Below are 14,906 nucleotides of genomic sequence, written 5' to 3'. Positions count from 1 at the left end.
GGTCTCTAGTTTTCAGAAATGCACAGGTTTGGTAGGTTTCCCTAGGTGCCGGCTGAGCTAGAGGCCAAAATCTACATGTAGGCACTTCGCAAAAAACACCTCTGTTTTCTTCCAAAAATTTGTATGTGTCCACGTTGCGCTTTGGGGCGTTTCCTGTCGCGGGCACTAGGCCTACCCACACAAGTGAGGTATCATTTTTATCGGGAGACTTGGGGGAACACTGGGTGGAAGGAAATTTGTGGCTCCTCTCAGATTCCAGAACTTTCTGTCACCGAAATGTGAGGAAAACTTGTTTTTTTAGCCACTTTTTGAGGTTTGCAAAGGATTCTGGGTAACAGAACCTGGTCCGAGCCCCGCAAGTCACCCCTCCTTGGAATCCCCTAGCTCTCTAGTTTTCAGAAATGCACAGGTTTGGTATGTTTCCCTAGGTGCCGGCTGAGCTAGAGGCCAAAATCTACAGGTAGGCACTTTGCAAAAAACACCTCTGTTTTCTTCAAAAAATTTGGATGTGTCCACGTTGCGCTTTGGGGCGTTTCCTGTCGCGAGCGCTAGGCCTACCCACACAAGTGAGGTATCATTTTTATCGGGAGACTTGGGGGAACGCTGGGTGGAAGGAAATTTGTGGCTCCTCTCAGATTCCAGAACTTTCTGTCACCGAAATGTGAGGAAAACTTGTTTTTTTAGCCACTTTTTGAGGTTTGCAAAGGATTCTGGGTAACAGAACCTGGTCCGAGCCCCGCAAGTCACCCCTCCTTGGATTCCCCTAGGTCTCTAGTTTTCAGAAATGCACAGGTTTCGTAGGTTTCCCTAGGTGCCGGCTGAGCGAGAGGCCAAAATCTACAGGTAGGCACTTCGCAAAAAACACCTCTGTTTTCTTCCAAAAATTTGTATGTGTCCACGTTGCGCTTTGGGGCGTTTCCTGTCGCGGGCGCTAGGCCTACCCACACAAGTGAGGTATCATTTTTATCGGGAGACTTGGGGGAACGCTGCGTGGAAGGAAATTTGTGGCTCCTCTCAGATTCCAGAACTTTCTGTCACCGAAATGTGAGGGAAACTTGTTTTTTTAGCCACTTTTTGAGGTTTGCAAAGGATTCTGGGTAACAGAACCTGGTCCGAACCCCGCAAGTCACCCCTCCTTGGATTCCCCTAGGTCTCTAGTTTTCAGAAATGCACAGGTTTGGTAGGTTTCCCTAGGTGCCGGCTGAGCGAGAGGCCAAAATCTACAGGTAGGCACTTCGCAAAAAACACCTCTGTTTTCTTCCAAAAATTTGTATGTGTCCACGTTGCGCTTTGGGGCGTTTCCTGTCGCGGGCGCTAGGCCTACCCACACAAGTGAGGTATCATTTTTATCGGGAGACTTGGGGGAACGCTGCGTGGAAGGAAATTTGTGGCTCCTCTCAGATTCCAGAACTTTCTGTCACCGAAATGTGAGGGAAACCTGTTTTTTTAGCCACTTTTTGAGGTTTGCAAAGGATTCTGGGTAACAGAACCTGGTCCGAACCCCGCAAGTCACCCATCCTTGGAATCCCCTACGTCTCTAGTTTTCAGAAATGCACAGGTTTGGTAGGTTTCCCTAGGTGCCGGCTGAGCTAGAGGCCAAAATCTACAGGTAGGCACTTCGCAAAAAACACCTCTGTTTTCTTCCACAAATTTGTGTGTGTCCACGTTGCGCTTTGGGGCGTTTCCTGTCGCGGGCGCTAGGCCTACCCACACAAGTGAGGTATCATTTTTATCGGGAGACTTGGGGGAACGCTGGGTGGAAGGAAATTTGTGGCTCCTCTCAGATTCCAGAACTTTCTGTCACCGAAATGTGAAGAAAACTTGTTTTTTTAGCCACTTTTTGAGTTTTGCAAAGGATTCTGGATAACAGAACCTGGTCCGAGCCCCGCAAGTCACCCCTCCTTGGATTCCCCTAGGTCTCTAGTTTTCAGAAATGCACAGGTTTGGTATGTTTCCCTAGGTGCCGGCTGAGCTAGAGGCCAAAATCTACAGGTAGGCACTTTGCAAAAAACACCTCTGTTTTCTTCAAAAAATTTGGATGTGTCCACGTTGCGCTTTGGGGCGTTTCCTGTCGCGAGCGCTAGGCCTACCCACACAAGTGAGGTATAATTTTTATCGGGAGACTTGGGGGAACGCTGGGTGGAAGGAAATTTGTGGCTCCTCTCAGATTCCAGAACTTTCTGTCACCGAAATGTGAGGAAAACTTGTTTTTTTAGCCACTTTTTGAGGTTTGCAAAGGATTCTGGGTAACAGAACCTGGTCCGAGCCCCACAAGTCACCCCTCCTTGGATTCCCCTAGGTCTCTAGTTTTCAGAAATGCACAGGTTTGGTAGGTTTCCCTAGGTGCCGGCTGAGCTAGAGGCCAAAATCTACAGGTAGGCACTTTGAAAAAAACAGCTCTGTTTTCTATAAAAAAAATAGGATGTGTCCATGTTGTGTTTTGGGGCATTTCCTGTCGCGGGCACTAGGCCTACCCACACAAGTGAGGTATCATTTTTATCGGGAGACTTGGGGGAACATAGAATAGTAAAACAAGTGTTATTGCCCCTTATCTTTCTCTACATTTTTTCCTTCCAAATATAAGAGAGTGTGTAAAAAAGACGTCTATTTGAGAAATGCCCTGCAATTCACATGCTAGTATGGGCACCTTGGAATTCAGCGATGTGCAAATAACCACTGCTCCTCAAAACCTTATCTTGATCCCATTTTGGAAATGCAAAGGTTTTCTTGATACCTCTTTTTCACTCTTCATATTTCAGCAAATGAATTGCTGTATACCCAGTATAGAATGAAAACCAACTGCAGGGTGCAGCTCATTTATTGGCTCTGGGTACCTAGGGTTCTTGATGAACCTACAAGCGCTTTATATCCCCGCAACCAGAAGAGTCCAGCAGACAAAACGGTATATTGCTTTCAGAAATCTGACATCGCAGGAAAAAGTTACAGAGTAAAACATAAAGAAAAATGGCTGTTGTTTTCAGCTCAATTTCAATATTTTTTTATTTCAGCTGTTATTTTCTGTAGGAAAACCTTGTAGGATCTACACAAATTACCCCTTGCTGAATTCAGAATTTTGTCTAGTTTTCAGAAATGTTTAGCATTCCGGGATCCAGCATTGGTTTCACACCCATTCCTGTCACTAACTGGAAGCAGGCTGAAAGCACCAAATATAGTAAAAAGGAGGTATGTCCCAGTAAAATGCCAAATTTGTGTTGAAAAATGTGGTTTTCTGATTCAAGTCTGCCCGTTCCTGAAAGGTGGGAAGCTAGTGATTTCAGCACCAGAAACCCTTTGTTGATGGCATTTTCAGGGAAAAAACCACAAGCCTTCTTCGGCAGCCCTTTTTCCCCATTTTTTTGGAAAAAACAAAATTTTCACTGTATTTTAGCTATTTTCTTGGTCTCCTCCAGGGGAACCACAAACTCTGGATACCATTAGAATCCCTAGGATGTTGGAAAAAAAGGACGCAAATTTGGCGTGGTTAGCTTATGTGGACAAAAAGTTATGAAGCCCTAAGCGCGAACTACCCCAAATAGCCAAAAAAGGGCTCAGCACTGGGGGGGGAAGGCCCAGCAGCTAAGGGGTTAATGAAAAGCCAAAAGATATACCATTTTGTGAAGTACTCTCTGGGGAAAAAGAGTTAGGTCATGACAGATTCCGTAGTAAGGCATACTGTGATAGGAGATAATGTTTTACCTTTGTTTCCTTATGCTGACTTCTATTCCCAGACATAAAGTAAGTGGGATATGGAGACAACCCCATTAATGTTATAGGTTATTTTGTCTCAACTTTGAGCTATAAAGGGAAAGGCACTGATTCTAAAATGTATGCTGCTGGAGAAGGGCTGTGCTTATTAGGATGGCTACAACAAAAAGATCTTATGATCTTATTTAAATCCAGACCTTCCAGATTGAGTGTTAGGTTATGAGGATTAGGATGAAGGTGATGGAGTGAGAAAATGTATTTTTAAAAGTGTTTGATTGTGAGTTAGGTTTATTAAAACATTTTGTTCTTAAAAACATTTTAGAGACAGATCCTATGCCCAAAAGTTCATAAAGTGAGGAATGTTCACATTTCTATGTAATCCACATTAAAAGAACAGCTAGCCAAACTAGGTTAACAGGATATAATTGAAGAAATTGACTCTTTGGAGTAGTAATCACCAGTGGTTGTTGTTCACAAGCTAATGGCAAAACTAGACTATGGGCCTGAATGTGACCTCAGCAAACGGATAAGCCCGTCTGCCAAAATCGCGACGGGTAGGTTGCTGCCAGTGTGGCAGCCTCCCCACCGGACCCATTACGGGTTTCCTGCAGGGTCAGCAGGCGGAATCTCAGTTTCTACTCACTGACACAGCAGGAAATGGCCTACATCATTGTCTCGGGCTAGCAATAGAGCCAGCGGCAATGCTGTAGTGCGTGGGGTGCACCACATCCATTGCAATGTTCACTGTCTGCAATGCAGACAATGAACATTGCTACAGTGCTGGCCAGGGGGGCTCCTGCACTGCCCATGCCCTGGGGCCCCCTGCACACCTTCTCTGTCAGTCTTTTCATGGCAATGTTACCACCATGAAATCGATGGTGGAGAAGGAGCTCGTAACCCCCAGGTGGATTAGGACCGCCAGGACTGCCTGACCGCCAGGACGACTAATCATGTTGGTGCTGGCAATCCTACTGCTGCACCGCCACCAAAGTCATAATGTGGTGCTTGGACTGCTGCATTGGTGGCGGTCCGACCGCCAGACTCGTACTGATGCCCTACGTGTAGATTTGAGATATCTTAATGACTGTTTGGATGGATCACCATGAAAGTAAACATTATACTCTCTTTATAACAAACAGAAGGTGCATATTACTGTAAGAGTATGCCATTCAGTCTAATATCTGCATCTGTGGTGGTTCAAAGAACAACCAGAAACATTGTTGCAATTGGGTTCTGCCCATTTAGTACCCCCAGATTTTTTTGACTTTTGGATCACCCTGTTTTGGGCTTTTTACTGTGGGTGAGTGCCACTACATGTGTCTCAGCCATGGCAATCACATGGTCACTGTGGTGAAGGAAGGGTAAGGGGCAATTGGCTGGTTACACATGAACATGTGTGTGCACACGTGTGCAGGCTGTACATGGAAGACTACTGCTATGTGTGGCCCGGTAAGTGCTCTCAGGTTGCCTGATGCAGGGGGGGACTCTTGCAGGATTCGATTTTGACCTATTTGCAGGTCTTATAATTTTAGTGTGCATTAATAGGGAAAGTCAGTGTGATTTACTGCTTTGTCTGTAGTGACACTTTCTCATACACATTAGGAGAAAGCTGCCTTAGAGTGCAATTTTGCTTCCCTTTGGCCTTAGGAAACCAGTGGCATATCGAAATGGAGTGTAACCTGTGTGAGAAAATCCAATGTGCAAGTTCCAAAAAGATATCTGTACAAGTTATGGGTCATCCAGAATTGTCATATTTCTCTGTCTCAGCTCAGGATCGGAGCCTAGGCCTTTCGTCACCCTGTTGTGCCTAGTTAATTATATTTCTGTCACACAGCAGGAACAAAGACTTCCCCACACAAAGGGAGCAATTAACAGTGCTTCACTCAGCTCCTGATTGAGCAGTCAGTGCTTTTTTTTTAGAAAAGGAAAAGTACATTTATAACACACAATACCAAATAAAACCCAGCATTTTACAAATATGTAGATAGGCAGATTGAACATACCATATACGACATTACATAATCGCCTTTGACCCTAAAGGGGTTATACAAACATTTATGTTGAACCTGTTGGCTTGGTCAAAGATTCAAGAGCAGCAAATTACATCCTAAAGATATCATTTTGTACAGACTAAGGACTGTTCCCAGTTTACCCGCAAGGCCAGTGTGACTTCCAAAGACCAGCAAGACTGGACCCCTTCCATTCCCTGAAGACCTGTTCAGAGGAAAGCTCTGGATGTTTGTGCCCAGAGACAGAGAGCAAGAGGAAGGCTGGTGCAGGGAGCCAGAAGAACCAGCTCTGTGTGTACTACACAGCTTTGAAGATGAGGAGGAATGCTGCAACTGCCTCGTGTAGCTGGAACTAGGCACTAGAAGTAAAAATGAGCCCACTATCATCCAGATTGTCCCAACGGGACACAAGTTATTGTGTCTGGAAAATTGACAACATTTGTTTCCACTGAGAAAAGCATGGGGCTCTTTTGCTGTATCTTGAATTATCCCCAGAGGGAGAGCAGGATACTTATTAAGACATTTTCTCCAGGGAGGTAGCATATGTGGTGCCCTACCTCCCCCGACTCTTCCCTAAGCCCTAGGACACCGTCCTCTTGGTCATATTCCTCCTGGAGGGGGCCTTGAACCCATCCTTGACCTGCCACGAACAAGAGGGAAGGGATGTGCTGTCATGACCTCCAAGTAGCGGTGGCCCTGCTCCACTCTCTAAGCCCATGAGCCACATGAGAACTGGCTGGGCAGAGAGGGGTAAGTTCCCTTGATTGCCCCAATGAGGGGATGCAATGGGGGTGCCTGAATCAGATTAGGCAGCCCCCAAAAAAAAGAAAAAAAGGAGGAAAAAGCCATGCTATGCAAGGCCAGACAGAAAAGAAAAGGCACCAGCTCTCCCTGTGCTCCAGCTGGAGCGCCCCACCATGACCTGTGAGACTTTTGTATTTGCCTATTTTTCCATAATGGTGGTGACCCCAGGATGGCAGGGGCACCACAAACGAAGTAATCGAACAGTGGGGAGTCTGCTGGAGCACAGCAGTTCCCCTTAACTTAAGAGTATTTCCCAAGGACTGTTTGTGGGGTCATGAAAACTAGGACTCTTCTGGAATAGTCTCCAATGTCTTGAAGCACTCACAAGGCTGGAGTTTCTGCTCTATAGCTGGGAGTACCGCACATTAACATATGATTATTATAACTGATGACAGCATTTATGTACAAAACAATTTCTTTAACTTGTAATTTTGCTGCTCCTGCACCTTTGACCTATTTAAATGCACTTATGAATATTAAGAAAGTGCAGCCCTCCCAGCAGTAGTGCAAAATCTCCAGCTTTGGGACTTTAGGATCCTGGAGAGGTCCTGGATTCTTGAACCACCAAAAACTTAGGGTCATTACTCTGATAAAAATATCTTGGAGGAAGCTGCTGTGCTCCTGCAGTCCCTCAGGTTGCTTTTTTTAATGTTAGTGGTGTCTTCTGGACATTTTAGGTGTCATCACATGCCGCAAAATATATAAAAAACAAAGCCCTGCATGGCATTATTGGTGCTCCTCCAAGAGCAGTGAATGTTATAGTAGCAGCTCTGAGCTGTGGAGAGCTCCATACCTTTTCTTTTGTTTATTTTTTCTGTGGGGTTATGCAGTACCATCTGAGGACCTCCACATGCTTCCTTTGTTGGGGGCAGGTCAAGAAGCCTGCCCCTGGCTGTCCCTGCCTGCTTCCCACTTGGGCAGCATCCCCTTCGCTGCCCGTGGGATCCAGCAGCTCAGGGACCTTTTTGTGTGTGGTGGCTGCACGCTCCCCAAAGATACAAGCATGGGGAGCGGGGCTGGCCTAGCAGACTGGGGGGCTCAACAGGACTCCCCCCTGGTATTATGTGCTTTGGGGGGACGGGCATCGGGTCTTGGGGCATGGGGTCCCAAGGTCAGGAGAGAGTCCATGTTGAGAGGGCCACACACACTCCTCTTTCCTGCCCCTAAAAATAAATATAGAATTCTGCAGCAACCCCTGGGCCCTAGCCCGCCCGAGGGTAAGAAGTGAAATGGTGATGGAGCCCCAGGTGCTTTGTCGTCGAGCAAAAGGTTGCAAAACCTCAAACTGCCTCAAGTTGGGCCCCATTGGGCCTATTTTGATGATCTTCAGCTCATTTTACTCCTGGTGGCTAGTTGCTGGGGGCAGTTGCAGCAGAACTCCTCATTGCCAAAATTGTACTGTCCTCAGGGAGCTAGTTCTCCTGACACACTGCGTCCTACTCCCTCTTGCTCCTGGTTTCTAGGTGCAAAAGTCCAGGGCTGTCCCCAAACTGGTCCCTAGGTGTGTAATGAGGCCAGCTTCACTGGCACTTAGGGAGGCTCCCTGGTAATGGGATCAACCAGACAGAGTCCTTAATTCTTTCTGGGCATCAGGGGGGTTCTGCTTCCAATTCTCCATGGTGGTCTCAGTGTCCAGCAGTGACGCTAAGAAAAAACAACCAGGCAAGAGAGAGTCTCACCCTTGTGCAAGGAATAATTTTTTAAAGGGAGAAGAAGGTTCCAGAAGTCAAGCTCCCTGGTCAATCCTAGGAGGCCACATCAGCTCTCCATCCCTGTCATAACCCTCCTAAGCAGCATGCTTGGACTGTTCAAAATGACATCATCTAGGAGTCTAGGAGTTACTGGTCACATCTTTCCCCAGGGCCTCAGCTCCACCCCTCACTGACATCACTGCACGGGGTCTTGCACATCAAAACTTCAAAGACAGCCTACTCCTGGGTTGCTCCAGTTGTTAGGCTTCATCCTTTTTTCAGTGAGCAGACCCATCCCTGGTAAAGAGTGACAGCTGATTGAAATGGACCATTCTTCCCCACCCCCTTCTTCCTCATGAGCTTGGTGAAAAGCTGTTTATTCCTCCCTTCCTGTGAAAAAGTCTTTGTTCCTGTTGCTGGATTGAACTGTCAACAGCAGGATGAAAAAAGGCCTAGGCTCCAATCCTGAGCTGAGCCAGGGAAATATGACAATTCTGGATGACCTAAAAAGTAGACAGATGTAATTTTTGAAATTGCAGAATTTATTTTCCTGCACCGGTTACACCAAATTTAATATGTCAGTGGTCTCTGTAGGCCAAGGGGAAACGGCACTCTTACAATGTTCTCTCCTTATGTGTACAATAAAGTGTCACTACAGACAGAACAGTTAGTCACTCTGACTTTCCATATTACTGTACACTAACATTATAAGGCCTACCCTGTTGCACTTCTGGGCTGTGCACAACAATAGTTTCCCATATACAACCCATGCATGTAAAAAGCCAAGTGCCCCTTCCATTTGCCATGTGATTGCCATGGGTGAGAGACATATAGTGAGACTCACCCAAAGTAAGAAAAAATAAAAAAACGGGTGATCCAAAAAGCAAAATATCTAGTTGCACTGAATGAGCGGAACACAATTGCAACAGTGCTTTAACCCTGACCCAACCTTGACTAAAGAAGAACATAAATTCAAAATAGTTTCAGTGAATTATCTAGGTCACAACATCAGCAAACATGGCTTTGCACCCAAACATAGTTTAGTCAACACTATTGAAGATGCTTCAAAACCCGTAAGATGAATTTAAAGATTAACTTAGATAATTTTGGGGTCTGGAAGAATATTATGCCAAGTTCATTCCATTGTTTTTTTAATACACTAAAAACAAGGGGGAGTTAATGAAGAACAACCAACAATGTGGGAGTAATAACTGCAAAATGACCTACAAATGTGTCACAAAAATTCCAGCTTTATCTTCATTTGATACCAAATGTGATTCAGTTATCATGCCTGATGCTAGCAATGTGGGCACTGCACCAGTTCTGTTATAGGATCATGATGGTAAACTTGCAAACATTACATTTGCTTCAAGGCTACTGAAAGAAGCTGACCTTAATTATTCTGTGAAGGGAGATAGAGACCCTAGGGGGTTGATGAGGCATAAAGTAGTTTAGAAATTATGCATATGGTGCAAGTTTTGAAGTAATGATAGATCAATGACGTCTGGTGGAATTATTAACCACTAAAGGTTGTAGAAGGGCAATATCTAAAGCAAGCTGCAGGACAGCAATACAAATTGCAAGAGTTTCATTTCCATGTGGCGTATGCTCCAGGTGTGAAAAATATTCTGGCAGATTGTATCTTCTGGTTTCCTGTTGCTGAATCAGGTGAGGCTGAACCTCTGTTAGATCTTGGAGACATGCACAGAGTAATTTTGATTTGTGAAGTGGCAAGTGGATGTATTTATGAACTACCGCAGAGGGATGCCTGTTTGAAAGATTCAGTACTTTAAATTATTTTGAGGTATATCAGGTGAAGGTGGCAAAAGGAAAATAATTGGATGGGAATTTATTATCACATTTTCACACTGCTGAGCTAATTTCTGAATTTGAGGTCCTGCTGTTTCGAGGCAAACGGTGGTTGTTCCTGAAACCTTAAGACAGACTCTTTTAACATGGCTCATAAGGGGCATCCAGGTATAAGTAACATAACTAGAAAGGTTAGAAGTGATTTTTGGTGGCCCAGTACAGACAGATGTTTTGAGGAAAGAGTTCAATCATATGTAGAGTGTGCTGCCAGTGACAAATCAGAGCAAACAGTGGAGTTTGTAAAGTTTACCATTTCCAAACTCAGGAGAATATGGGTAAGACTATCCTTGGATACTGCAGGTCCCAGGAGTTCATAAAAGAGCCAAGTATAATGTATAGTACTTATTGATCTAATGTCGCAATGGCCAGAGGTGAAAATTGTGAATCAAGTATCATCTATAAATGCTATTTAATTAATGAAAGAAGTTTTTGAAAGATAGGATTTCCCAAAAATTCTATGTTATGGATGATGGTGTTCAATTGACATCCAGAGAGATGAAATCATTTTTATCAAGCATGGAACTGAGAATATTTAGACTTGAGTGTATTCCCCTTAGAATAATGATATGGTAGAAAGATGAGTTAGAGTTTTGAAGGAAGAAATACAACTCCATTATTGTGGAGTTAACGCATGACTCCTAGGATAGCTTGGGAGAAATCTCTTTTATAAAAAATATGAAAGGTCAATTTCCAGATTTGATTGAAAAGGTTAAGTGGGATGCAGATATGATTGGGGTGGATAGGAGATTTTCTGAGAGGTCGGTAATGGATAAGATGAGGAATGAATCATATAATGGTGTTTGCGATTTGGAGGAGGGAGAATGGGGGCATGTGAAAAAAGGTCAGTTAAATTTTCTAGGCCTATGAGGATTGTAAGAGCTGGTAAACAGGTTGATGAGTTTTGTTTTCTCATGGAAATGGATAGAGCATGGATAAAGTGGTAAGAGTGTCAAGATGTGTTTAGCCCAAAAATTTGGTTGACAGTTTTACATTTGCTAAGAACGCTACTCAAGTAAGAAGTCACACATCACAATGAGATAAACATTCACGTAGCTGGTGTAAAGATAATCAAATGTATTAGTATTCACCAAGATCTTGGTTCACATGTTATGTTTTATTTACTCAAGTTCTAAATACTGTTAATCGTTCATAATGTGTTATAACCAAATCAAATGTAATAATTACTATTAGTATGTTTACTTAATTATATTTATTTGAATATATGCATAGTATGCAATACTCGTTTGTTATACATCTATTGTTGAGTTGTTTAACAGAGGGAAATGTGTGACATCTCAGCTGAAGTCTTGGTGTGGGTTGAGAATAGAGAATGAATGCTCAAAATTTCAGCTGTGACAGCTGGCCCAGGCTTTTCTCATAAGAAGAAGCTTGTTTATAGTGTTCTTAATAAATGTACCTGATGAGCCAGAATTATACATTTAGCTTTCGAAAGGAGAACTTTGTGCATTATTTGGTATATCATGCATAGGCAGTATTTGTTTGGAAAATGTGATGTTTAAGGTTTGTACTGATAATTGTTCTATTCATATTTTTTATACTTATGCTATTTTTGAATAAGTACTATAAACTGATACAGTCTTGGGTAGTGCCTTCCAAATGTGGATTGAAAGAAATTGTTCCACTCTTCACTGGCATTTCTTGCCGTAGCTTTCTTATTCCTAGTGATATTTGATATGTTCCACCACTCTATATGGAATCTGGCTTGATGTTTGTGTAAAGATTGGTGCGGATGGCAAATGCAAAATGTAAAACCTTCTTTAGTATTGGTGTGTGATATTTATTTCTGAAAGTGTCTCTGGTGGAGGGGATTCTTAGAAATTGTGTCCCTAGTTGGCAGAGGTATGCATCCTGTCCAAGGAGGGACTCCAATCTCAGTCAGGGTAAGTCAGCCAGGCTTCCTAAATTAACCTGTGCTCACCTTCTGGTAGCTTGGTGCAGACCAGTCAGGCGTAACCTAAGAGACATTGTGTACAGTATTTGTGCAACACTTAGGTGCTCATTATGAACCTGACGGGAAAGACTACCCCGCTGGCGGTCGCAGTAACTACGGCCAACGGGCTGGTGGTCCTGACCGCCATATAATGAAGCACATGAGAAGCAAACAGCGGCCCAGCCACTCATCCATTTTGGTATCTTCAGCCGGGCGGGAACCACCGCCACTCAAAGCTTGGTGGAAACCGTACCATATAAAGAGAAACACTCACCAGAGGCACAAAGAACACACAAACGCCAAGATAGAGCGAGAGTTGGAAATAATCCCAGTGCTTCTCCTTGCTATATTTCACCAGGACCATGGCCGCAGACGAATACGACGACAGTAAGTACTGCAGCCTAGCACATTTGGGGGGAAAGGGCACAATTACACAACAACCCACCCAACCCACGCCGCAACGCACACCCAACCCCCTCTCCACCCCAAGCCATACATACCTTAACAAAATGTACTTACTAGACACAAACCAACAAATACCTGCACCAATGCACACACCTTTGCACACCACACCCCCACAGTGAAAGGCTGCACAACGGGTCAATATTGCACCAACATGTCTGCTGGGCACTAAAATGTATTTTAAACAAATAATTATTAATGTCCAAACAAGGCCATAGGCTAGTCCCAGAAGGGCAAATATAACCAACACTTTACTCCTACAATGAAAAAAATCCTCCACTGAGAAGGGGCATCAATGGGACAGCCAGGCATCTCAGGGATCAGGGCAAGGGGTGAAGGGGTTGGGGACTCAGGTTTGGAAGGGAGGGTCTTGGACTTAGGTTTTGGAGGTGGAGAGGGTTTGGGCTTGCCATTGGAAAAGCTTTTTAGGTGCAGCTAGAGAGGTTTTGGAGACAGGTTTGGGAGTGGAGGTTGAGAGAGTGGTGGTACGATGTGTAGGTGTGCTGGATGTGGATGCAGGTGTCTGTTTAGTATGCTTATGTTTGGTGGATGTGTGTGGAGTGGATGAGTCTGAGCGTTTGTTTGTTTTGGGAGGAGGGGGGTGGATATATTGGGAAAAGACAGGCTGCCAGTGTATATGGATGTTATGTGGGTGTCTGCAGGTCTGGTGGGTGTGCTGCAAGTGTCTGTGAATGTAGTCGTGGTGAGTGCAGGTGTGGTGTCTGGGGTGTGTGACTGGATGTCAGCTGTTGTGGTGATTGCAAGAATGGGGGCATCAGCAGTGACTTAGGGTGCAGTGCATGTGGATGTGCATGGTGAGGTGACAGACAGGGAGGAGGGGGAGGATGACACAGTGGGGGAGGTGAATGTTGGTATGTCTGCTTTGGTATGTTGGGTGTCTGCCTGCATGTGGTGGGACGTGTGGTGCTTGTGTTTCTCTTTGTGCTTCTTGTGTGTTGATTTGGGTGCATGACTGTCCGTGTGTGTACTTGGGATGGGTGAAGTGAGTCGGGTGCTGGAAGGGGTAGAGGTGGTGGGAGGGGGGAAGGAAAGATCAGGGGCACTGGCTGCCGTCAAAGAGGAGGCCAGAGACTGAAAAGATCTCTGTAGGCCAGACATGGCACCGTGAATGGCTACCAGGTAGGCATTGCTGCATCTCAGATGCCAGCCCCTGGCTGACATTCACAATGGTTGTCTGACCTACAAAGATTTTTCTCAGGAGGTCAATAGCCTCCTCAGTGAGGGCACCAGGGCTAACTGGGGCAGGATAAGAGGTGCCTGGGACAAAGGAGACGTCCACCTTCTTAGACGTAGGAGGGGGCAGGACTTCAGGGAAACACGTGTCTATGGGCCTGGCACCACAGTGCATGCACCCCATAGCACCTAACTACACTCATCACAGTAGCATCACAACAGTGTTTGTACTCACCCCTTTGTAGCTGCTGTGCTGCCTTCAAGCGCCCATCCAAATCCGGATAGGCCACCACCATAATGCGGGCAATTAAGGGGGTCAGGGTCCGACGGCTACTCGTTGGGAGGCTGTCCCAGCTGGGCCTCTCCGGTCTTCAGGGCCCAGCGCCTCAGGTCCTCCCACCACTTCCTGCAGTGGGTGCTCTGCTGGTTGTAGACCCCCAGTCTAAAGAAACAGATGTCAGTGTGGGTGCTCTATACACAAATGCCATGCCAGTTCAACCTGATATAGCCCATGGAGACATACATCTAGACAATAGCCAAGCGAAAAACTGCCAGACACACTATAGGTAAGCATTCACACAGCCAGCAAAAATGCGTACAAGCATTCGCCACATTCACACACATTCAAGGAGGACAAATAGCAACTCACCTGGTCCTCTGGCTGCCAATACAGCTTTGCATGCAGGGGTAGGACCCGTCCACCAGCTTCTCCAGCTCCTCTGTGATGAAGGCCGGGGCCCGTTCCCCTGTAGCACGTGTCATCTCAAGGACCAGAGTCAGGACACAGCAGCACACGCAGTGGAGTTCTTTTCTACTCGACGTGGAGAAGTCAAGTGGCAATGGCATGGCAAAACGGCGGTATATACAGCTGCGGTGGGCACCGTCACAGCTGGCGGTGATTATGATTGGCCCTGCTTCCCCATTGACAACAATGTTATCTAACGATCAGGTGCACGGTGGTGATCACCGCCTACTGACATGATGACTAACGGCAGCGGAATGAGGTCACTTCCAACACTAAACTACCTGTAGGGCAGGGGGCTGCCATTTTGCATCCACCACGCCTTCATAGTCTTGCCGGGGTCCTAGTCCATGGCTCCATTCCCTCTCCCCTTCATCGAATACTGCTATAATTACTGGTTCTCCTCATAGAATCATGGTGGGAAGTGTGCATATACTGTTATTCAATTAACATACACACCTCACCACACATTACTTTGA

The sequence above is a fragment of the Pleurodeles waltl genome, chromosome 4_1, assembly GCF_031143425.1.
Source record: "Pleurodeles waltl isolate 20211129_DDA chromosome 4_1, aPleWal1.hap1.20221129, whole genome shotgun sequence".
NCBI classification, from domain to species: Eukaryota; Metazoa; Chordata; class Amphibia; order Caudata; family Salamandridae; genus Pleurodeles; species Pleurodeles waltl.
Note: the sequence above shows the minus strand (reverse complement) of the source record.